Source organism: Phocoena phocoena, chromosome 5, assembly GCF_963924675.1.
Source record: "Phocoena phocoena chromosome 5, mPhoPho1.1, whole genome shotgun sequence".
NCBI classification, from domain to species: Eukaryota; Metazoa; Chordata; class Mammalia; order Artiodactyla; family Phocoenidae; genus Phocoena; species Phocoena phocoena.
In genome coordinates, this window is record NC_089223.1 from 95,905,086 (window position 1) to 95,926,077 (window position 20,992).

Below are 20,992 nucleotides of genomic sequence, written 5' to 3' on the forward strand. Positions count from 1 at the left end.
GCTTTCTCTTTGGGATAGAAGTATAAACACCAAGAGTCATTCAGAGCTTGTTCAAATTTTCTTTGTACTTTTGTACTTTGGCTAGCAGTTAGACTTTATACTCTTTATACGTATACATGGAAGAAACTTGTTAGAGCCTCAGAAATTTTCCTCCCATCCCTGGTAACTCAGCAGAGATGGATGTAAAGTCACAAAATAATTTAAAATCACTACATTTTGCACTGTTTCAGTTCCATCTATTTATTCTTTCAACAAAGATTTATTAACACTTTGTATGTGTCAGGAACTGCTCTAGCTGCTGGGATCAGCAATGAACAAAAGTCCCTGCCCTCCTGGGGAGGACTGATAGTAAACAAGTCAGTGAAATAACAGCTGCTGTGGGCAAGTTGTCTAATAACCAAATGATCTCTCAGGTCTATTTCAGTTTAAAATAAATATAGTTCTTTAACATCTTAATGTAAATCTGATTTTTTTTCCTATTGGATTTGCTTAAAATAAAATAATTGTATAGCAGTTTCACAGTGCTTCCATAAAATAAAAAAAAAAATAAGAGGGACTTCCCTGGTGATGCAGTGGTTAAGAATCCGCCTGCCAATACAGGGTGCGCGGGTTCGAGCCCTGGTCTGGGAAGATCCCACATGCCGCGGAGCAGCTAAGCCTGCAAGCCACAACTGCTGAGCCCACATGCTGCAACTGCTGAAGCCCGCGTGCCCAGAACCCAGGCTCCGCAACAAGAGAAGCCACCGCAATGAGAAGCCTGCGCACTGCAACGAAGAGTAGACACCGCTCACCACATCTAGAGAAAGCCCACACACGGCAACGAAGACCCAACGCAGCCAAAAATAAATTTTTAAAAAAAGAAAGAAAATATTTTTTTTTTTACTAAATACTTCTAGTTGTCCACCAGCATCTTCTGTGGCATAAGCATAGAGCTGTGGCTGGGCACCTAGCTGCCTCGCTGGGGACTACATTCCCAAGCCCCTCTTGCTGTTACATGTGGCCAAGTGACTAATTCTCACCAAGAGATGGAAACCAAAGGGTATATACCATCACGGGTCCCCTACACCTCTCCGTTTCCCACCAGTTGGAACCCAGAGAAGGTGTGGTCCCTTCCCAGCCATGCAGGTAAATGCACAGGGCTCACTGGATGGCAGAGCCTCAGCAGGGAAGGAACCCAGGTCCCTGAATGCCTCAGCTTAGACTATACATGAGAGAGATGTAAGTGGTTTTGGTTCTAAGCCACTGAACCTGGAGGGTCTGGATTACAGCCCACAGTCATAACACTTGGAAATCTGAAAGGGCCTATTTAGAGATCTTTACATAAAAGGAGTGGATGTTAGACCTAACTTCCTAAAACGGGTGCTTCTAAAAATACTCTTTAGATATTTACTATTTGTTGTTTGTAGAGGAAAAGATAAAACGACTACGCCCCACTTATTCAGCAGTCAGACTGCAACACCCTGGGTCATCACGACATTAAGTGTTTATAAGTGGCAAAGTCCTATTTGTTCATATACTCTACAGAAAAGATGTGCCCTGTCCCTTGTCTCTCAGGAAATTGTACAGGAAGAATAGATTATGGGTACAGTCGAACAGCACAGAGAACTGGAAAGAAAAGGAGTTAGTATGTCAAAAGAGCAGCAGAACCATGATCATCCGGGACCAGTTTGAAGCAAATGGTACCATGTACGTGATGGCTGAAAATATCCAACGTGTACAGTCAAGAGGGGAAGTTGTTAAGGAAGAAATTGGCGTTCCAGGGGAGCTTCTGTTATCTGAGGAGTTCCCTTAGTAACAGGCAGGCAGTGCTCCGCAAGTGCAAGCTCGGCCTTGCTGTTGTAAATATCAGTAAGAAAAGAAAAGCAACACACACTGGCCAGTTAATGAAAGGCACCGTTTTGGCACAGCATAGTAAAGTTTATTTGGAGTCGTTTGATATTTAAAGTGATGAAAAAGAAGGGAATGTATCTGCAAGATGTAGTTTGCTTTTCACTTACAACTTTCTTTTTGGCAGGTGAGGAAATGAAGTGAGGGTCTCGAGAGTACACTGGGCACCTTTCTGAGGGAATTAGATCAGGGATTACAGAGTGTTTGTGCTCTTGAGGGGTGAATCACCTGCAAAGTGGGTACTCTCAAAACTGCAATTATTTTCAACAAGCTTATTTCCACTTCATTTTAGATACGTCTACATAAAAATGTAAATACTCGGGAAAGAGACAGCTATCATGTCAGGGTTAACCAGATAAGTGAAATACAACAAAAATGCCTAAATAGTTTGTCGGGCTTGATGTAAAATATTCATGGCACAGTCAGTCGCTGTGCACAGCACAGAACTAAATAAGCTGTGCTCTCTGTTCACAGAGTTTATCTGCAGCCTGACGGGGGACCACTAACTGAGGTAAGTGCTACCGCAAACATGGTGCTGGTTGCTACAGGACATCGGATTCAGATGGGGTTCACCATGTTCACTGTAGCCCTGGCATTTTGTACAGTTCCTGGCACCTGGATGCAGCCAATAAATGTTTATTGGATGAATAAACCTGGGGGTCATTGTGGAGGATGTGCAATTAGGCTGCTTTGAAAGAAGAGTAGGAATTAAATGGATTAAAAAAAAGGACAAGTCAGAAGTGAATGAATGAAGGAAACCCTTTAAGGAGGTGACTGTGGTCATTCATGCCAGAGTAACAGGACTTAAGGGGTGTAGGGCATGGTGACCTTGTGGACGTTGGATGTCTAGAATGTTTACCCCTCTGGGAAGTCCGGGGAGGGCTGGCTGGCTGGCTGGCTGTGTGGTGTTGAGTCAGGGACTTCCTCTGTGTGCAACTGCAAACCTCAGTTGGAAACTGGGCTTGATAATATGCTCAGGGTTGTTGGGAGGAGCGAATAAGGTAATGCATCTAAAACTCGGCTTGTAAGTGATAAAGCACTGTACAAATCTGAGCTGTGCTGACCATCATTACCTGACGCCTCACAGCTTAGATTAGTGGTCCTCAAAGCGTTGTCCCGGAGCAGCAGCATCGCATCACCTGGGAAGATGTTAGAACTGCACATTCTCGGCCCCTGCCCAGCCATGTTGAATCCGAAGCTCTGGAAGTGGTGCCCGACGATCGAGGCGATTCACGTGCACGTTCAAGTTTCAGAGCCCCTGGCCTAGAGCCATCACTGTCTAGGATCTGGACCTCAAATTATGGGGCCAGAAACAGCTCCAGCTGCTCTTCCCAAGGTAAAGACCGAAGAGACTAAAATAGAATTGGGGAGCCAAAGTTCTCTAGCATATGCCTACGTTTTATTTAAAATCCACACTTCACTGATGCTGCTTTCGCAAGACAGGGCAGTTAGATGAGGCAGAGCAGGGCTGAACCGGTGTCTTCCAGATGTTCAAGCCTCAATGCTCCGCCTACTGCACCCTCAAGGCTCCACCCCCAACCTCTGGCAGTAGAACTTTTCAGATAAATCATGCAGAAATCATAGAGCGCCGGGTCAAGATATCACATGACACTCCAAAGTTTTAATCACCAAAGTCGAGGAAGAGAGAAGGGACACACAGTCCACTAAGTTGTGCAATTGGGCACCAAAACCCTTTGCAGGAGATTCATCCCCTCCAGGAGCAGCCTGCTGTTCTGAGAACTAGTGACACAGCAGACAAGGTAGCAGCGTCCTTCACTTGGAAGCTTACTTTGCAGTGCGGAAACCGGGCCACAACCTTGGGAACAGCTGAGTAGTGTGGAGGGTGATGGGTGCCATAGAGAAAACAAGATAATGTGATAGGGATGGTCAGGGAAGCCCTCTAAAAGCTGACATGTAAGATGTGGCCTGAGGTAGAAGGAACTTCTTTCAGGCAGAGACCAGCAAGTTCAAGGTTGCTGAGATGAGAGTGAGAAGGGCGTATTCTTCCCACAGAAGGAAGTCAGCAGTGCTGAAGGGATGTGGGGTTAAGGACAGGATGCAGCTTGAAATGCAGTAAGAGGTGGGCTATGGCAGGGCTTCCAGCTCATCCAAGCCCAGGGACCAGGAGGGGCCAGGATATTCCTGGGTCGGGGACCAGATAAGGAGTTAGGATGTTGCTTTGTCCTGCCGTGTGAAGAATGGGTTGTAGGGCAGCTAGCATGGAATCAGGGACGTGGGGGGGGTGGTGCTTTCATGGAATAAACCAGGCGCGGGAGGCCTGGAGTCGGGGCAGGGCCAGGAGCCCCCCAGGCTGACTTGGTTCTGTCTCCACCTCGGAAGGAAAAAGCAGCACCTCTGCAGGAACCTTTAAACCTCCACTGGCCGCACAGCCACATAACAAAGGTTTCGACTTACACTTCATCCTTGTGTTCTTTCAATGCTGACACTGCACATAGGCAAAATCAATCACCTTTGTCTGATTTTCTGTTTCTCACTGGATGATGTAGTGACGAGCAGCCTCCTGAAATGATTGCCCAGACAGGCTGGGACCGGGTCGCAGGCTCAGGATGGAAATCACATTTGCATAACAGGCAACGGAAGGAAGCACCCTGAGAGCCCCAGGCTGAATAGCAGGAAACTGGGCTCAGCTCCCTCATTGTCAGGACTGGACTGAGAACTGGAAACAAACATAAAATAGATAGCTAGTGGGAAGCAGCCACATGGCACGGGGAGATCAGCTCGGTGCTTTGTGACCATCTGGAGGGGTGGGATAGGGAGGGTGGGAGGGAGGGAGACGCAAGAGGGAAGAGATATGGGAACATATGTATATATATAACTGATTCACTTTGTTATAAAGCAGAAACTAACACACCATTGTAAAGCAATTATACTCCAATAAAGTAAAAAAAAAAAAAAAAAAGAAGCCGGTGGCGGGGTGACATAAAGCCATGCGGTTTCAGATCCTACCCATCTTTAATTAGAAAACACCGCATGAAAGAATATGACTTTCCCTTGTAAATGTAATGGATGTTCATTTCTCCTTCAAAGATAACATGTTTAAAGATGATGTAGGTCCTAGAAAGATGGAATTTTAGCCTTGAAGGGGCTCTAACAGGCACCCAACCTCTGTCCCAGGACAAGCTACTTTTCTCCTGTACCCCAGTGTCATCTAGCTTTGGCTTGAAGCAAGAGCTGTAGTAGTAATAAGAATAATAATGATTTTTAGAGCAGTACTTATTAGACATCTACTGCAAACCATCATACAAGGCCCTTTTAATTCATACTTCATCTAATCTGTACAATATGCCTGCAGGGTCCCCATTTTATGGATGTGGAAACTGAGGCTAGGAGGCTTTTCACAACAGTCATCCGGCTAGGGAAAAATAGGACCAAGATTTAAAGGCTGGTTCATCTAATGGCAGAGCGCTGGTCCTTCACAGCTGTGCAGTGCTCAGACCCCAGGACAGCCCTGCACCAGAGCTCTTACCAATACGCACAAGACTTTTTTCTTAAATCAAGTGGTTTTCCAACAAAAGCATGAGCATTTAACAAATTTTCCATTCCTCCTGACCTCTTTTCAGTTCACACTTTCCAGTCTCTCATATGATTCCAATTCTCCATAGGTTGGCTTTGCTGAGTGCTATTTTTAGAATTTGGACGATGAATGGATTGTTCTGGTTCTACTAATTACTGTTGAATCACCTTTTTTTTCTCCCTAAGGAACCTAGACGGTGTGAGGCATGACAACATGGATTTATGTGATGCCTAGCAGTTGGTTTCTCATTTACTCCTGCGTGGTGGGTCCTGACGTCCATGTACCAACTGGGAGACCAAGACCTTGGTTTTCCAAGAATTTGGGTGTGGTGCCAGGACCTTGGAGCAGGGCTCCTGACCATAGGTGGGGCACATGCTTGCTAAACACGTGGGTGGGCATAACATGTCCCCCATCGCTGATCACGTGCTAAGAAAGGAGGGTGGGGACCACCTTCCTGTCTTGAGCAACGGTAAATAGCGCATAATTTAAAAGCTTTTGTCAATCCTCAGGTAATAAACATTTGTTATAGAAAAGTCAGAGGACTATTAAGAAAAAGGTAGAGATGTGGAGAGGAATATCTATAATTTTACCATCTAATTTGTTGTACTTTCTTTCAAACTGTTTCTGACAATATATACACAGGTATAGGTTTCTACGTGTAAATATATTTCCATGATACTCTACATACTGGTTTATAACATGCTTCCTTTCCTTTACACGTGATGGACATTTTTCCAAGTCAATGATTTAAAATATTTTTAATGGCTGCCTAGAATTCCATTTACTGCCATATCATAATTTGTTTAATCAATTCCTTTTTGTTGGGCATTTGCTTTTTTTGTTAGCATAAATTCCTAGAGCTGGAATTCCTTGGACAAAGTCTCCAAACAACTTTTATTGTAGTTATGAAATTACCTTCTAGATGTACACATGAGCATACCTGGAACCCCACACTTCCACCAGCCCTGATCTAATCCTTGCCAACCTTACAGATGTTTAAAAAGGGTACCTAGTTTTAAGAGTGTGATTAAATATTTTAAAAATATTTATTAGTTATTTTTCATCTTAGTGGCATGTGTATTTATATCTTTAATTTTTCTTTTTGGTGTTAGCTGCAAGTGGGGCTGGGAGATGGGGACTTGAGAGCTTCCTGATTGGCCTAGACCAGTGATTTTGGAAATTTCTGATGGAGACCCATAATAGGTAATAAAGCTGACCCTTGAACAACAGGAGGGTTAGGGGTGCCAACCTCCTTGCAGTCGAAAATCCAAAATCCATGTATAACTTTAGAGTGGGCCCTCCCAATCCATGCTTCCGCATCCTCAGATTCAGCTGACCTTGGATTGTGTAGTACTGTAGTAGTATTTATTGAAAAAATCCACATATAAGTGGACTCAGTTTAAACCCGTGTTGTTCAAGGGTCAACTATACATGGCACATTGAAACCAGTGTACACACACATATATAACTGAAAAGTAAACTTTCACCAAACAATACTTACCTTCACTCTGATTTATTCAGAAATTTTCAGTTTATAATTTTTAACTGCTGGTCACACTATACTAAATTGATTTCATAATCTTGTGATGGATTGTGTCCATTGTTTGAAAAACACCAGTTTACACCGAGCATAATCAACTACCTGGAACATACTGGCTCCGAACAAAATCAGGGTTTCATTAGCACAGGATGAAAGGGAGGGAGACATCAGGTAGACATGTAACAGAGCCGACATCAGACCTTGAAGGGTGGGCCCGTGTGAACACGTGAACCCTGGCAGAGCGGCAGTGTGAGTGAACAAGCACGCGTCCAGCACCAGGTGGGCTGGGCTCTGGGACGGATGGAAGGAGGTTGTCTGGGAAAGTTGTCTGAGCCCCACCTGCCCCAGAGGACCTTGACTGCCAGGCTGCAGGAGAGCCCCTTCAGGGAGTGCCTTAGCCAGCCACGCTGCTGGAACAAATTACCAAAGACGAGGGTGGCTTAAACAACAAACCTTACTCAGTTCTGGAAGTCCAAGGTCAGGGTACTGGCAGATCTGGTCTGATGAGGAGCCTCTTCCTGGCTTGCAGGCGGCTGTCTTCTCTTTGTAGCCTCACCTGGTGGAAAGCAGAGAGAGAAGGCTCTCTCCTGTTTCTCCTGTCTCCTGTCTCTTCTTATAAGGACACCATGATGGTTAATTTTATGTATCAAGTTGACCAAAGGATGCCCAGATAGCTTCCCTGGTGGCGCAGTGGTTGAGAGTCCGCCTGCCGATGCAGGGGACGCGGGTTCGTGCCCCGGTCCGGGAAGATCCCACATGCCGCGGAGTGGCTGGGCCCGTGAGCCATGGCCGCTGAGCCTGCGCGTCTGTAGTCTGTGCTACGCAATGGGAGAGACCACGATAGTGAGAGGCCCGAGTAATGAAAAAAAAAAAGGTAAAAAAAAAAGGATGCCCAGTTAGCTGGTAAAACATTATTTCTTGGTGTGTCTGTGAAGGGCGTTTCCAGAAGATGCTAGTGTTTGATTCAGAAGAAGAATAAAGAGATCTGCCCTCACCAATACGGGCAGCGCCATCTAATCTCTTGAGGGCCCGAATGGAACCAAAAGGTGAAAGAAGGGTGAATTCTCTCTCTCCTCCAGCTGGGATGTCCATCTTCTCCTGCCCTCGGACATCAGAGCTCCTTGTTCTCAGGCCGTTGGACTGAGGGGCTTAAAACCAACAGCCTCCCCAGTTCTCAGGCCTTCAGCCTCGGACTGAATTATACCCTCAGCTTTCCTGATTCTCCAGGAAAGCAGACTGTGGAACTTCTTGGCCTCCATAACCTTGTGAACCAATTCCCAGAATAAATCTCCTCTTGTATATAACTATATATATATCCTACTGGTTCTGTTTCTCTGGAGAACCCTGACTAACAAGGCACTAATCCCATCCCGAGGGCTCCAGCTTCATGACCTAATCACCTCCTAAAGACCCCACTTCCTAATACCATCACATTGGGGGTCAGGGTTTTGACATATGAATTTTGGGGGGACACAAACATTCAGCCCATAATAGAGAGAGTTATACCTGGGTAGGAGTTCTCAGATCCCCAGTGGCCTTTCTTCAAGGTTCATTTTAGGATAGCAGGATCACCCTCCTCCGGGCTATTCACCAAGCCCAGTGTTGTTTCTTCAGGTGTGTTCAGATTGCAACTACTTCTCTGTACTCTTTTCCTCATGTAGGATAAGTTTTCCTAGTGTCTTTTCAAGCACGCATCGTAACAAATCCTCCCCCAAAGTTCTATTTAAACTCTTCATTGGATGTTTCTCCAATGGCTAAGGACAGCTATGCAATGCAGATCAGCAGTTACATTCAATGGGGCCCACATCCCCTTGAGTCGCAATGTATAGAGCATCCAATGAACTGGGCTTTGTCTCTGGGACACAGCACTCAGCATCCTCTCATTCCCCTCCATCATTGTTGCCCCAAAAGACTGGGGACACGGCAATTGATCCCCATTCTGTCTAGGCCAGGCACAAAGTTCCCCCCAAAAGGAGGGTTTTGCTCAGTTCCTTAGTGTCCGGAAATAAAGCATCTGTGTTTTTACCAGTGGATCATTTCAATGCCATTTGAGGAGTGCTTCACCAAATCTTTGATCACACCATGTCCTGCACCCTGAGTCCTGTCAATTTGGAGCCTCTTTGTCATAAAGTTGATGGTCAGTGATGATGGAGAGAAAATCGATCCTCTGTGACTGGATTATGCTTGTAAGGGAGAGATCATCTAACAGGTTATTGTGGACATTGCAAACGTATGTACTCCCTGTACATGTACAAAGGAATATTACCTAAAGGGAATATCAATTCATCATCTTCCATTCAGTCATTCATTCAGTCAACAAACCAAGTGAGAAGAAGAATCCCAAAGAATCACTTTTACTGTACTGTGTTGCTTATAAGAAATAGCCTTCTGGAACTCACTGTGGTATTTACTGGAATGATACTGGACTCTGTATGTTTCTACATGCTACTTCGAATCCTTGTTGTTAAATGATGGTCAGTAAAGAATTACTGAACGAAGAAACAAAAATCTCCATTCTCTGGTGAACTTGGGCCCCTGGACTGAGAGATGAGAGAAAGGATCTGATGTGATGATGATGAAACCTTGCATTTGTGTAGAACCTAATACTTTCTGGACTGTTCTCATTAATTATCTTTAATAGATGAAATAGGTTTGACTATACTCATTTTTCCGAGTAGGAACACAAGACCTGGGAAGGTTAGATAACCTGCCCTATAGGTGACACATCTGGCTAGTGATGGAGGTATGACTCACCCAGATGCAGCCCTGTGACTCGCAGCTCCGGGTTTACCCCACCCCACCCCCCGAGCAGGACACCCTAGTGCCACTGCAAATTAAATTCCTACGATTTCCTAATTAAAATGGTATTAGTTAGCTCTGCCATTTTAACACAGATGACTGATAGGGATGCCGTCTTTCCTCTACTTAGCAAAAGACCTTTCACTTACAGCTACGTAGTTAAGCCACAAGAGAACCCCCCTAGCAAGCTGCTGACCGGGTTTGAAAAGCCGAAGCTATAACTCAGTGCAGGCACAGTATCCTACCCAGGAATTAGAATCTCTCTGTGTGTTCCTGAACTTGGTCTAGACTCACGAGGGCAGCCCCCCAACCCCTGGGTTTCATCCTAGAGTGGGCTATTTTCCCTTTTTTGCTGTTTTGATCAAATGACAAAAAGCTTTTATTTTCAAAAAGCCGTTTACAACTCACCAAGAGCCCACATACCATGATTTCATTGGATGTTCAGGGCAATCCCGTGAGGTCAAAACACATAATTCGGGCTTCCCTGGTGGTGCAGTGGTTGGGAATCTGCCTGCCAATGCAGGGGACACGGGTTCGAGCCCTGGTCTGGGAAGATCCCACATGCTGCGGAGCAACTAGCCCCGTGAGCCACAATGACTGAGCCTGCGTATCTGGAGCCTGTGCTCCGCAACAGGAGAGGCCGCGATAGTGAGAGGCCCACGCACCGCGATGAAGAGTGGCCCCCACTCGCCGCAACTAGAGAAAGCCCTCGCACAGAAATGAAGACCCAACACAGCCATAAATAAATAAATTTTAAAAATTAAAAAAAAGAATACATAACACTGGTTTGTGTTGATGCAGTGCTCCTTCCCACGTCTGGACTCTGTGTTCACGTATGGTGGGTGCTTTAGGTCATTCATTCTGCATGTACTTTTTCTGAGCTGGGTACCCTCACAATCTACTCCTGTTTATGGATAAGACGCTGACTTAAGATAAAAGCTGCAAGTTCAAAGGAACACAGGAAGTGGCGGAGGCAGAATTCAAACCCAGGGTGTCTGGCTTCAGACCCTGCTGAACCACCATGCTGTTCACTCCATCTGCAGCCTTTCTGCAGCCCTGGGGCCATGTTTGCCACTTTGATCATGGTCCTGTCCAGAGAGCAGGTGGGACTGGCAGACAGCAGAGCGTCATAGAATCATCCTCTCCTTTTGGCCGCTCCAGAAGGCATGGACACCAGCTGGCTCAACCCAGGAAGCCAAGAGACGCAAAGAAAGAAGCTCACTTCTGTTGCTGGCCTGCTTGATGCCAGCAAGAGGACTGGGTCCTCGCCACACACTGTCTGAGTCCTCACTGCAAGGAGAGAGTCTTTTTTCTTTTTTTTAATGCTTTTATTTATTTTTTTAATTGAAGAATAGTTGATTTACAATGTTGTCTTAATTTCTGCTGTACAGCAAAGTGATTCACTTATACATATATATCTTTTTATGTTCTTTCCCATTGTGGTTTAATCACAGGATGTTGAATATAGTTCCCCGTGCTATACAGTAGGACCTTGTTGTTTATCCATTCTATATGTATAGTTTGCAACTGCTAACCCTAACCTCCCACTCCAGCCCTCCCCCTCCCCCCCTTGGCAGCCACCAGTCTGTTCTCTTTGTCTGAGTCTGTTTCTGTTCTGTAGATAAGTTCATTTGAGACATATTTTAGATTCCACATGTAAGTGATATCATATGGCATTTGTCTTTCTCTGACTTACTTCACTTAGTATGATAATCTCTGGTTCGGTCTGTGTTGCTGCAAATGGCATTATTTCATTCTTTTTTATGGCTAATATTCCATAAGGAGGACAGTCTTATCTCAGGTTTATAACTGAGGAGCCTGAGGTCCAGGAAGGCCAAGTGAACCCCCTAAGATCATACAACAGTTGGTGGAGATGAGAATTGAACCCAGTCTGCTGACAACCAACACCACGCCCTTGAGGCCGACGGTAAAGTGACGTTATCATCCCCATCCAGGATCAGAGAAACAATCCCAGGGGCGCTGGTGCCAATCATGAAAGACAAGACGGTAGGGAGCCTGTTGCGTGTTGACTTGATTCTCAGTAAAAACCAGGCTCAAGCAGGACTCAGAAGCCCCTCACGAAAAACCTCAGTAACTTTCGTATCTCAAGGATCAGGAACCAAGACACATCACAGCTCGAATACGCTTTCTTTACGGGAGACCAGATGTGGTGGTTTCCAAGAAAAACCAGCACCCCTGCGGAGAGACGGGACCCACTCAGGACCCATCTATGAGACCTGGGCATCCAGCAAAGCTAGACTACGAAACACACGAAGGAGGGTGGCATTAACAGAAGGGAGACTGGGGGAAGCTGGGGGCCAGGGGAGACCCTTCCTCCAGACGCACTCCCCCGGGGTTGAGGAAACAAAGGCGGCAGATTCGAGCCCCACCGCCGCCCTCAGCCCCGCCCTGGACCCGCGACCCGTCTGTTCAGAGGAGGAACCCCCTGTGAGGCTGGTCCTCGGGAAGGGGTGGCCGCCGCCGCCCCCAGTGCCTGCAGGGGTGGGTGGAGGACAGACTCCGGGAGCCCCGCCAACCCCAGCAGAGAACCGAGCCCCCCAGGGCGCCGGGGATGGGGCGGGGAGGGCAGGGTTCCGCGGGCTCAGAGAATGGACCCCCAAAGATCAAGTCTGGGAAGCCCTGAAGTGGTCTACACTCTTCATCCTGTAGCAGGAAGTTTTTTTTTTTTTTTTAATTTATTTATTTATTTGTTTATTTATTTAAACATCTTTATTGGAGTATAATTGCTTTACAATGGTGGTTAGTTTCTGCTTTAGTCTCCCTCCCTCCCACCCTCCCTATCCCACCCCTCTAGGTGGTCACAAAGCCCCGAGCTGATCTCCCTGTGCTATGAGGCTGCTTCCCACTAGCTATCTATTTCACGTTTGGTAGTGTATATATGTCCATGCCACTCTCTCACTTTGTCCCAGCTTACCCTTCCTCCTCCCCATATCCTCAAGTCCATTCTCTAGTAGGTCTGTGTCTTTATTCCCGTCTTACCCCTAGGTTCTTCATGACCTTTCTTTTTTTTTCTTAAATTCCATATATATATGTTAGCATATGGTATTTGTTTTTCTCTTTCTGACTTACTTCACTCTGTATGACAGACTCTAGGTCCATCCACCTCACTACAAATAACTCAATTTCATTTCTTTTTATGGCTGAGTAATATTCCATTGTATATATGTGCCACATCTTCTTTATCCATTCATCCGATGATGGACACTTAGTTTGCTTCCCTGTCCTAACTATTGTAAATAGTGCTGCAATGAACATTTTGGTACATGACTCTTTTTGAATTATGATTTTCTCAGGGTATATGTCCACTAGTGGGATTGCTGGGTCATATGGTAGTTCTATTTTTAATTTTTAAGGAACCTCCATACTGTTCTCCATAGTGTCTGTATCAATTTACATTCCCACCAAGAGTGCAAGATCATCAAAAAATCTAGAAACAATAAATGCTGTAGAGGGTGTGGAGAAAAGGGAACCCTCTAGCAGGAAGTTTTAAACTCCTCTGCCGAGCTCAGGGTTCCCCGAGGTACTTTAAGGGCTGCTGCGGGAGGGGCGGAAGGGGCAGGGGTGCAGGGGGCCCAGGAACAGCGGAGTCCAGGTACCAGGACCCGGGGGGCGCACGGGGGGTGGGGGGCGGTCCGGAGCACGGAGGGGGGAGGGCACCGAAATGGGGAGGGGAGAAGCAAGGGATGACGGAGAGCAGGGGAGGGGCAGTGGGGTCCGCAGCGCAGGAGTGTGGGCTCAGGGTGTGGGATCAGAGGGAGTCGGGATTGCAGAGGGTCTGGGGCACCGCGGGGGTCAGCGCACACGTTCTCCTTTCCCACCCCCACTTGAAAGGAAGCTCCGCTTTCATCCTTTCTTCTCTGAGGGCTGCTCCGGGAGGGCCCCTCTCCTGGACACCCTTCCATCTCCCCACAATCCGGCCGTTCAAAGGGCAACACTTGGCACAGCTGAAGTTGTGTCTGTTCTGATGGGCCGGTGCTAGGCCTTTGGGTTGTGAAATATTTTCCATATCACCCTTGCTTCTGAATACAATGCTATCTGACAAAAATTTTATACTACTTTAAAACAATTGAAAACCATTCCATTCCGCCAAGCCACCTCTCTCTGTGTCCAAGGTTCCTAACTGGGGCCCGCAGTTGATTTTGACCCACAGGTGTTTTCAACTGGGACCATCAAAAGGTGTTTTAAAAATCAGGCAATTTTGCATAAAAATATAATTTCTGTTTTTTAACTTGCTCTAGTCCCATCCCTCATTTTCCAGCTCAGCAGTAGCCTTGAAAAATAACAGTCTGCATTCCCCGTACTGGATGGAGCAGAACAAAGCTGGAGTTCTTTCAAAACATCATTCACAAAGAACGATCATCATTTGACCTGTCTGGTAGTTCCCTGGAAGACCCACACTCAGAAAGCTTGTCTTTATTTTAACAGACTCAAAGTTCACCCAGTGTAAAAGTCTCTCCCACTAGGATGGCCATAATAAAAATAAATACATTTTAAAATAACAGGGGTTGGCAGGGATGCAGAGAAATTGGAACCTTCACACATTGCTGGTGGGAATGAAAAATAGTGTAGACTCTACGGAAAAGTTTAGCAGTTTTCCAAAATGTTAAACATCGTTACCATATGATACAGCCATTCTCCTGGATATATACCCAAGGGAAATGAAAACTTACCTCCACATGAAAATGTGTAGCAATGAATTTTTATATCAGCATTATTCATAAGAGCCAAAAAGTGGAAACAACCAAATGTCCATCAACATCAAACAGAGGAACAAAATTCCATACAATGGAATATTATTTGGCCACAAAAAGAAAAGCACTGACTCAAACTACAGCATGGATGAAACTTAAAAACATGCTAGGGCTTCCCTGGTGGTGCAGTGGTTAAGAATCCGCCTGCCAATGCAGGGGACACGGGTTCAAGCCCCGGTCCGGGAATATCCCACGTGCCACAAAGCAACTAAGCCCATGAGCCACAACTACTGAACCTGCGCTCTAGAGCCCACGAGCCACAACTACTGAGCACGTGTGCCACAACTACTGAAGCCCACGGCCCTAGAGCCCGTGCTCAGCAATGAGAAAGGCCACCACAATGAGAAGCCCACGCACCACAGCAAAGAGTAGCCCCCACTCACAACTAGAGAAAGCCCGCGCACGGCAATGAAGACCCAACGCAGACAAAAGAAAAAAATCATTAAAAAAAAGAAAAACATGCGAAGTGAAAGAAACTAGACACAGACTACATGTTGTAGGATTCCATTTATAGAAAATGGGCAAATCCATAGAGACAGAAATCATTTTATTGGATCCCAGGGCTGGCGGGAGGGGAAATGGGGATCGACTGCTTAATGGGTATGGAGTGTCATTTTGCAGGGTGATGAAAACATTCTGAAATTAAGTAGTAGTGATTGTTGTACAACCTTGTGAATATAATAGAAGGCATTAGATTTTATACTTTTAAGTGATGAATTTCATGGTATATGAATTATATCTTAACATTTTTCATCAATTAGCAAAAGTATGGAGGAATTTGCTGTAATTTTTGCTGTCTTATGGACCAAATGTCAGCTCCAAATTGCACTTTTGATACCGGCCTTCTACATCTGATGTGTATTCTGACTTCTCCAGGCAGAAAGCAAAGAATATGGATATTTATTCTGGATTTGATTGGAGAGAAAATAAGAGCAGAGACTGGTTTTAAACCATTTCAGGAGCTGGCTCCCTGACTAGCCGTTGTCAGCTTGCTCACTGTGGAGCTTCATTGCTACTGTACTCGTGTCTAGAGGAGTTGGTAAGGGAACAGTTTTAAAGTCTAAAAATAAAAGTCAGTAAGAAAAATAATGGAAATTGTCAAGTTACAATGCAAAAGCATGAAGTGTGAAGATATTTGAAAATTATATAACAACAAGGCTATTGCTAAACAAATAATAAGAAAGAAGCGCAGTGGAAGAGAAAAAAGCAGGTACAAAATTGATTCTTGAGAAAATAAATGAATACAGCGAATAAACATAAAAATATAAATCTCCCAAGTAACTTAAAAGTTACAAATTGAAAATGAGCAGAAGACCTAATAGACATTTCTCCAAAGAAGACATACAGATGGCCAACAGGAATGTGAAAAGAATACTCAACATCACTAATTTTTAGAGAAATGCAAATCAAAACTGCAATGAGGTATCACCTCACACCGGTCAGAATGACCATCATCAAAAAGCCTACAAACAATAAATGATGGAGAGGGTGTGGGGAAAAGGGAGCCCTTCTATATCTTGTTTGGTAAGTAAACTGGTACAGCCACTATGGAGAACAGTACGGAAGTTCGTTAAAAAACTAAAAATAGAGTTACCATATGATCCAGCATTCCCACTCCTGGGCATATACCTGGAGAAAACTATAATTCGAAAAGATACACGCACCCTTGTGTTCATTGCAGCACTATGTACAATAGCCAAGACATAGAAGCAACCTAAGTGTCCATCAAGAGATGAATGGATAAAGAAGTTGTGGTATATTTATACAATGGAATATTACTCAGCCATAAAAACGAATGAAATAATACCATTTGCAACAACATGGATGAACCTAGAGATTATCATACTGAGTGAAGTAAGCCAGACAAAGACAAATATCATATGATATCTCTTATATGTGGAATCTTTAAAAAAAAGAGAGATACAAATGAACTTATTTACAAAACAGGAATAGACCCACAGACATAGAAAACAAACTTATGGTTACCTAGAGGGAAAGAGTGGGGGAGGGATAAACTAGGAGTTTGGGATTGACATATACACACTACTATATATGAAATAGATAACCAGCAAGGACCTACTGTATAGCACAGGGAACTTACACTCAATATTTTGTAATAACCTGTAAGGGAAAAGAATCTGAAATTATATATATATATATATATATATATATATATATATATATATATATATATATATATATATCTGAATCAGTTTACTGTACACCTGAAACTAACACATTGTAAATCAACTATACTTCAATTAAAAAAGAAAAAGAACAAAAAAGAAACCATGTCTACATCCTCAGAGATGACAACTCTGCCCGTTAAAAAAAAAATTACAAATTGAAACAGTAACAGGAAATCATTTTTTGACTATCAAATTAGCACAAAGATTACATAGAACTATAAAATCAGTGTTGGTGAGAGTTATTAGTACTTTTATGCATTTTTGGTGGGGACTATAAATTATTGTGAATTTTCTGGAGGGCTATTTGACAAAAGGTATCAAAAGAATGAAAAGTTACAGAAACGAATTCCATGTGTTTAGGAGTCAGAAACAATTAATAGCTCTAAGTTCTAGAATCAGGTGAACCTAAGTGTGATTGCAGCCTTCGTCATTTACTAGCTGTTTAACCTTGGGCAAGTCATTTAATATTTCCGAACCTCAGTCACTTCATCTGTAAAATGGGGTCAATTATAGTACCTTGCTTCCTAAGTTTCTCTGAGCATTTGTTAATCGAGACAAATTGTACAGCATTTGATCATTAACTGGCCCCTATAAGCACTCAACAAATATTCACTATTTATTATCATTAAGAATTTATTCCAAGAGCATGTGATGTTTACCATTGTGTTCTTTATGCTAACACAAATTAAAAGGATGTCTAAAAATGTGGAATGTTTAAATAAATTATAGCTCATCTACATAATGGATTTCCATGCAGATATTTTAAAGTGTAATAAAACCTTTATTGACATAGAAAAATGTTTACATTATATTGCTAAGTGAAGAAAAACAGGCTAAAATACTGTAACGTGAAACTATATAAAAACGTCTTTACGAAGACTCCAAGCACACGATTAAAATGTTTGAGTTATCATGTGTGTATGTGATCAGACTCTTAAGTGACTTTTTAAATTTTAAGTGATTTAAAAAAAAATAGGCCTTATTTTTTAAGACCAATTTTAGGTTCATATCAAAACTGAGTAGAAAAGTACAGAGTGTTCCCATATGCACCCTGGTCTCTGACATTCACCACCTCCACTCCCACCATCAACATCCCCCAGGGAGTGGTACACTTGTTACGACGGATAATCCCACGTGGAAATATCACGATCACCCAAAGTCCATAGTTTACAGGAGGGTTGACTCTTGGTGGTGTACCTTCTATGGGTTTTGACAAATATGTAATGATATGTATCTACTGTTATGGTATCATACAGAATAGTTTCACTGCCCTAAAAATCCTCTACGCTCTACTTATTCATCCCTCCCTCCATTCCCCCAACCGCTGGCAACCACTGCTCTTTTTACTGTCTGCATAATTTAGCCTTTTCCAGAAAATCAGATCATTGGACTCATACAGTATGTAGCCTCCTCAGACTGGCTTCTTCCACTTAGTAGTACGCATTTAAGTTTCCTTCATGTCTTTCCATGGCTTGATGGCTCATTCCTTTTAGGCGCTGTATAATATTCCATTGTCTGGGTGTACTGCAGTATCCATTCACTTACTAAAGGGCATCTTGGTTGCTTCCATGTTTTGGCAATTATGAATAAAGCTGCTATAAACATCCGTGTGCAGGTCTTTGTGTAGACATAAGTTTTCATAACTAATTTTTATAACAGCTTCATTGAGATTTAGTTCATATACCATAAAATCCACCCATTTAAGGAGCATAATTCAGTGATTTCTAGTATATTCATAGAGTTGTACAACCATTACCACCATCAATTTTAGAACCTTTTTGTAATCACAAAAGAAACCCCGTATCCATTAGTAGTCACTCCCCATCTCATCCACCCCAGGCTTAAGCAACCCCTAATATACTTTCTGTCTATAATTTGCCTTTTCTGGACATTACTTACAATATGTGGTCTTTTGTGAGTTATTTCACTTAGCTTAATATTTTCAAGGTTCATCCGTGTTGTAGCCTGTATCAGTACTTCATTCCTTTTTTTTTAAAACATCTTTACTGGAGTATAATTGCTTTACGTTGGTGTGTTAGTTTCTGCTTTATAACAAAGTGAATCAGCTATACATATACATATGTCCCCATATCTCCTCCCTCTTGCGTCTCCCTCCCACCCTCCCTATCCCAACCCTCCAGGTGGTCACAAAGCACCGAGCTGATCTCCCTGTGCTATGCCGCTGCTTCCCACTAGCTATCTATTTTACATTTGGTAGTGTATATAAGTCGATGCCACTCTCTCACTTCATCCCAGCTTACCCTTCCCCCTCCCCGACTTCGTTCCTTTTTATTGCTAAATTATATTCATTGTATGGGTAGACCACATTTTCTTTATCTCTTCATCAGTTGATGGACATTTGGGCTGATTCCACTTTTTGGCTATTATGAATAATTTTGCCATGAACATTCATGGGCAAGCTCTTATGTGGACATATGTTCTCATGTCTCTTGTGTATATCCCTACGAGTGGAATTGCTGGGTCATGGGATAACTCTGTTTAACATTTTGAGGAACTGCCAGGCTGTTCTGCAGAGCAGCTGTGCTAAATGCCAGCTGTGTCTGAGGGCTCGAATCGCTGCACATCCTTACAACACCTGCTATCTTTTGCAGTATAGCCATCCTTGTCAGTGTGGTGTTTTATCTTTATACAGTGTACATGCCTCTGACTTACAGTGAGTGTCTATTACTTTTGTAATTGTGAAGGATGTGTAATTAATATAACCCATAAGGGACTTCCCTGGGGGTGCAGTGGTTAAGAATCCGCCTGCCAATGCAGGGGACACGGGTTCGATCCCTGGTCCAGGAAGATCCCACATGCCATGGAGCAACTAACCCTGCGTGCCGCAACTACTGAAGCCCGCGCGCCTAGAGCCCGTGCTCCACAAGAGAATGGCTCCGCAATGAGAACGGGTCTGCAATGAGAAGCCGGCGCACTGCAACGTAGAGTAGCCCCCGCTCACCACAACTAGAGAAAGCCCAGGTGCAGCAAGGAAGACCAATGCAGCCAAAATAAATTTAAAAATAAATTAAAAAGAGCTATTTCATTAAAAAAAAATGCAACCCATAAAAATTGTGAGTGAAAGTGCAGAGAAATGCAATTTCAGTCAGGGAAACTGGGCAGGACAAGCCAGGTTGAAGGAGTCAACATTGGCCTGTGTTGACTTGGGGGAGCTTTGTGGTCTGCCCCGCCCCTGCTGTCCCTGAGGCCCCACCCACTGAACGGTTCCCTCACTTTGTTTCCCCAACTCCAGCAAATGGATTCAGAGGTTGGCCCTCCTTGGCTGGATTTAGGGTTTGCCTCTTTTTTTTTTTTTTTTTTTTTTTTTTGCGGTACGCGGGCCTCTCACTGTTGTGGCCTCTCCCGTTGCGGAGCACAGGCTCCGGACGCGCAGGCTCAGCGGCCATGGCTCACGGGCCCAGCTGCTCCGCGGCATATGGGATCTTCCCGGACCGGGGCACGAACCCATGTCCCCTACATCGGCAGGCGGACTCTCAACCACTGCGTCACCAGGGAAGCCCTAGGGTTTGCCTCTTCATCACCCTGCTTTGGGTCTCACCTCACTCTGATGCTTACCTGGTGGGCAGCAGAAAACATTACACGTATGGAAAAGCTCTTGGGATATTTCAGAAAGGTGCTGTAAACAATTTTTGCTAGGTCCTCTCATAGGCAACTTTACCCCCAACAATGCTCAAGCCCTCCTGGAAAGATGAGGTTCAGAACTACTCCCTTATCCCCAATACACTGCGGTCCAATTTAACTTGGTGCACCTAAGGGCTGACAAGTACGCCCATGCGATCAGACCTGTGTCCCTGGGAGTACTGTATTAATGGATAATCAAATGGCCGGGACATTTTCCCTTTTTAACTTCAAGCCTAATGATCATTGTCTGTGCTGCCCAAGTTACAGAATTCAAAACAATAATCAGAATGACAGCAGTCACTATGAAGACTTGATGCCTTTAGCTCTGCCAGCAGTTTATATACATGTCTTTATCTTCTCACACTCAGTAGCTTCCTTGTGGCCTGTTTCCTCACCTTCCAGAAGGTGGCAGAAACCATTCCGCATCCTATTGGTCAATTCTACAGTAGTAAAGAAATCATTCTTGTATTTATCGAGTCTTTTTATTCTGTATTTTTGATGCTTTGACATCTTGGGGCTTTGCTGACCCTGGAGGGACTGTCCCTTCCAGAGGAGCTAATTCCTAGAGACAGCCAATGGCTGGTCTGTACACATGTGTTTCCTATGCAAACTGGCCAATAACCCAGAG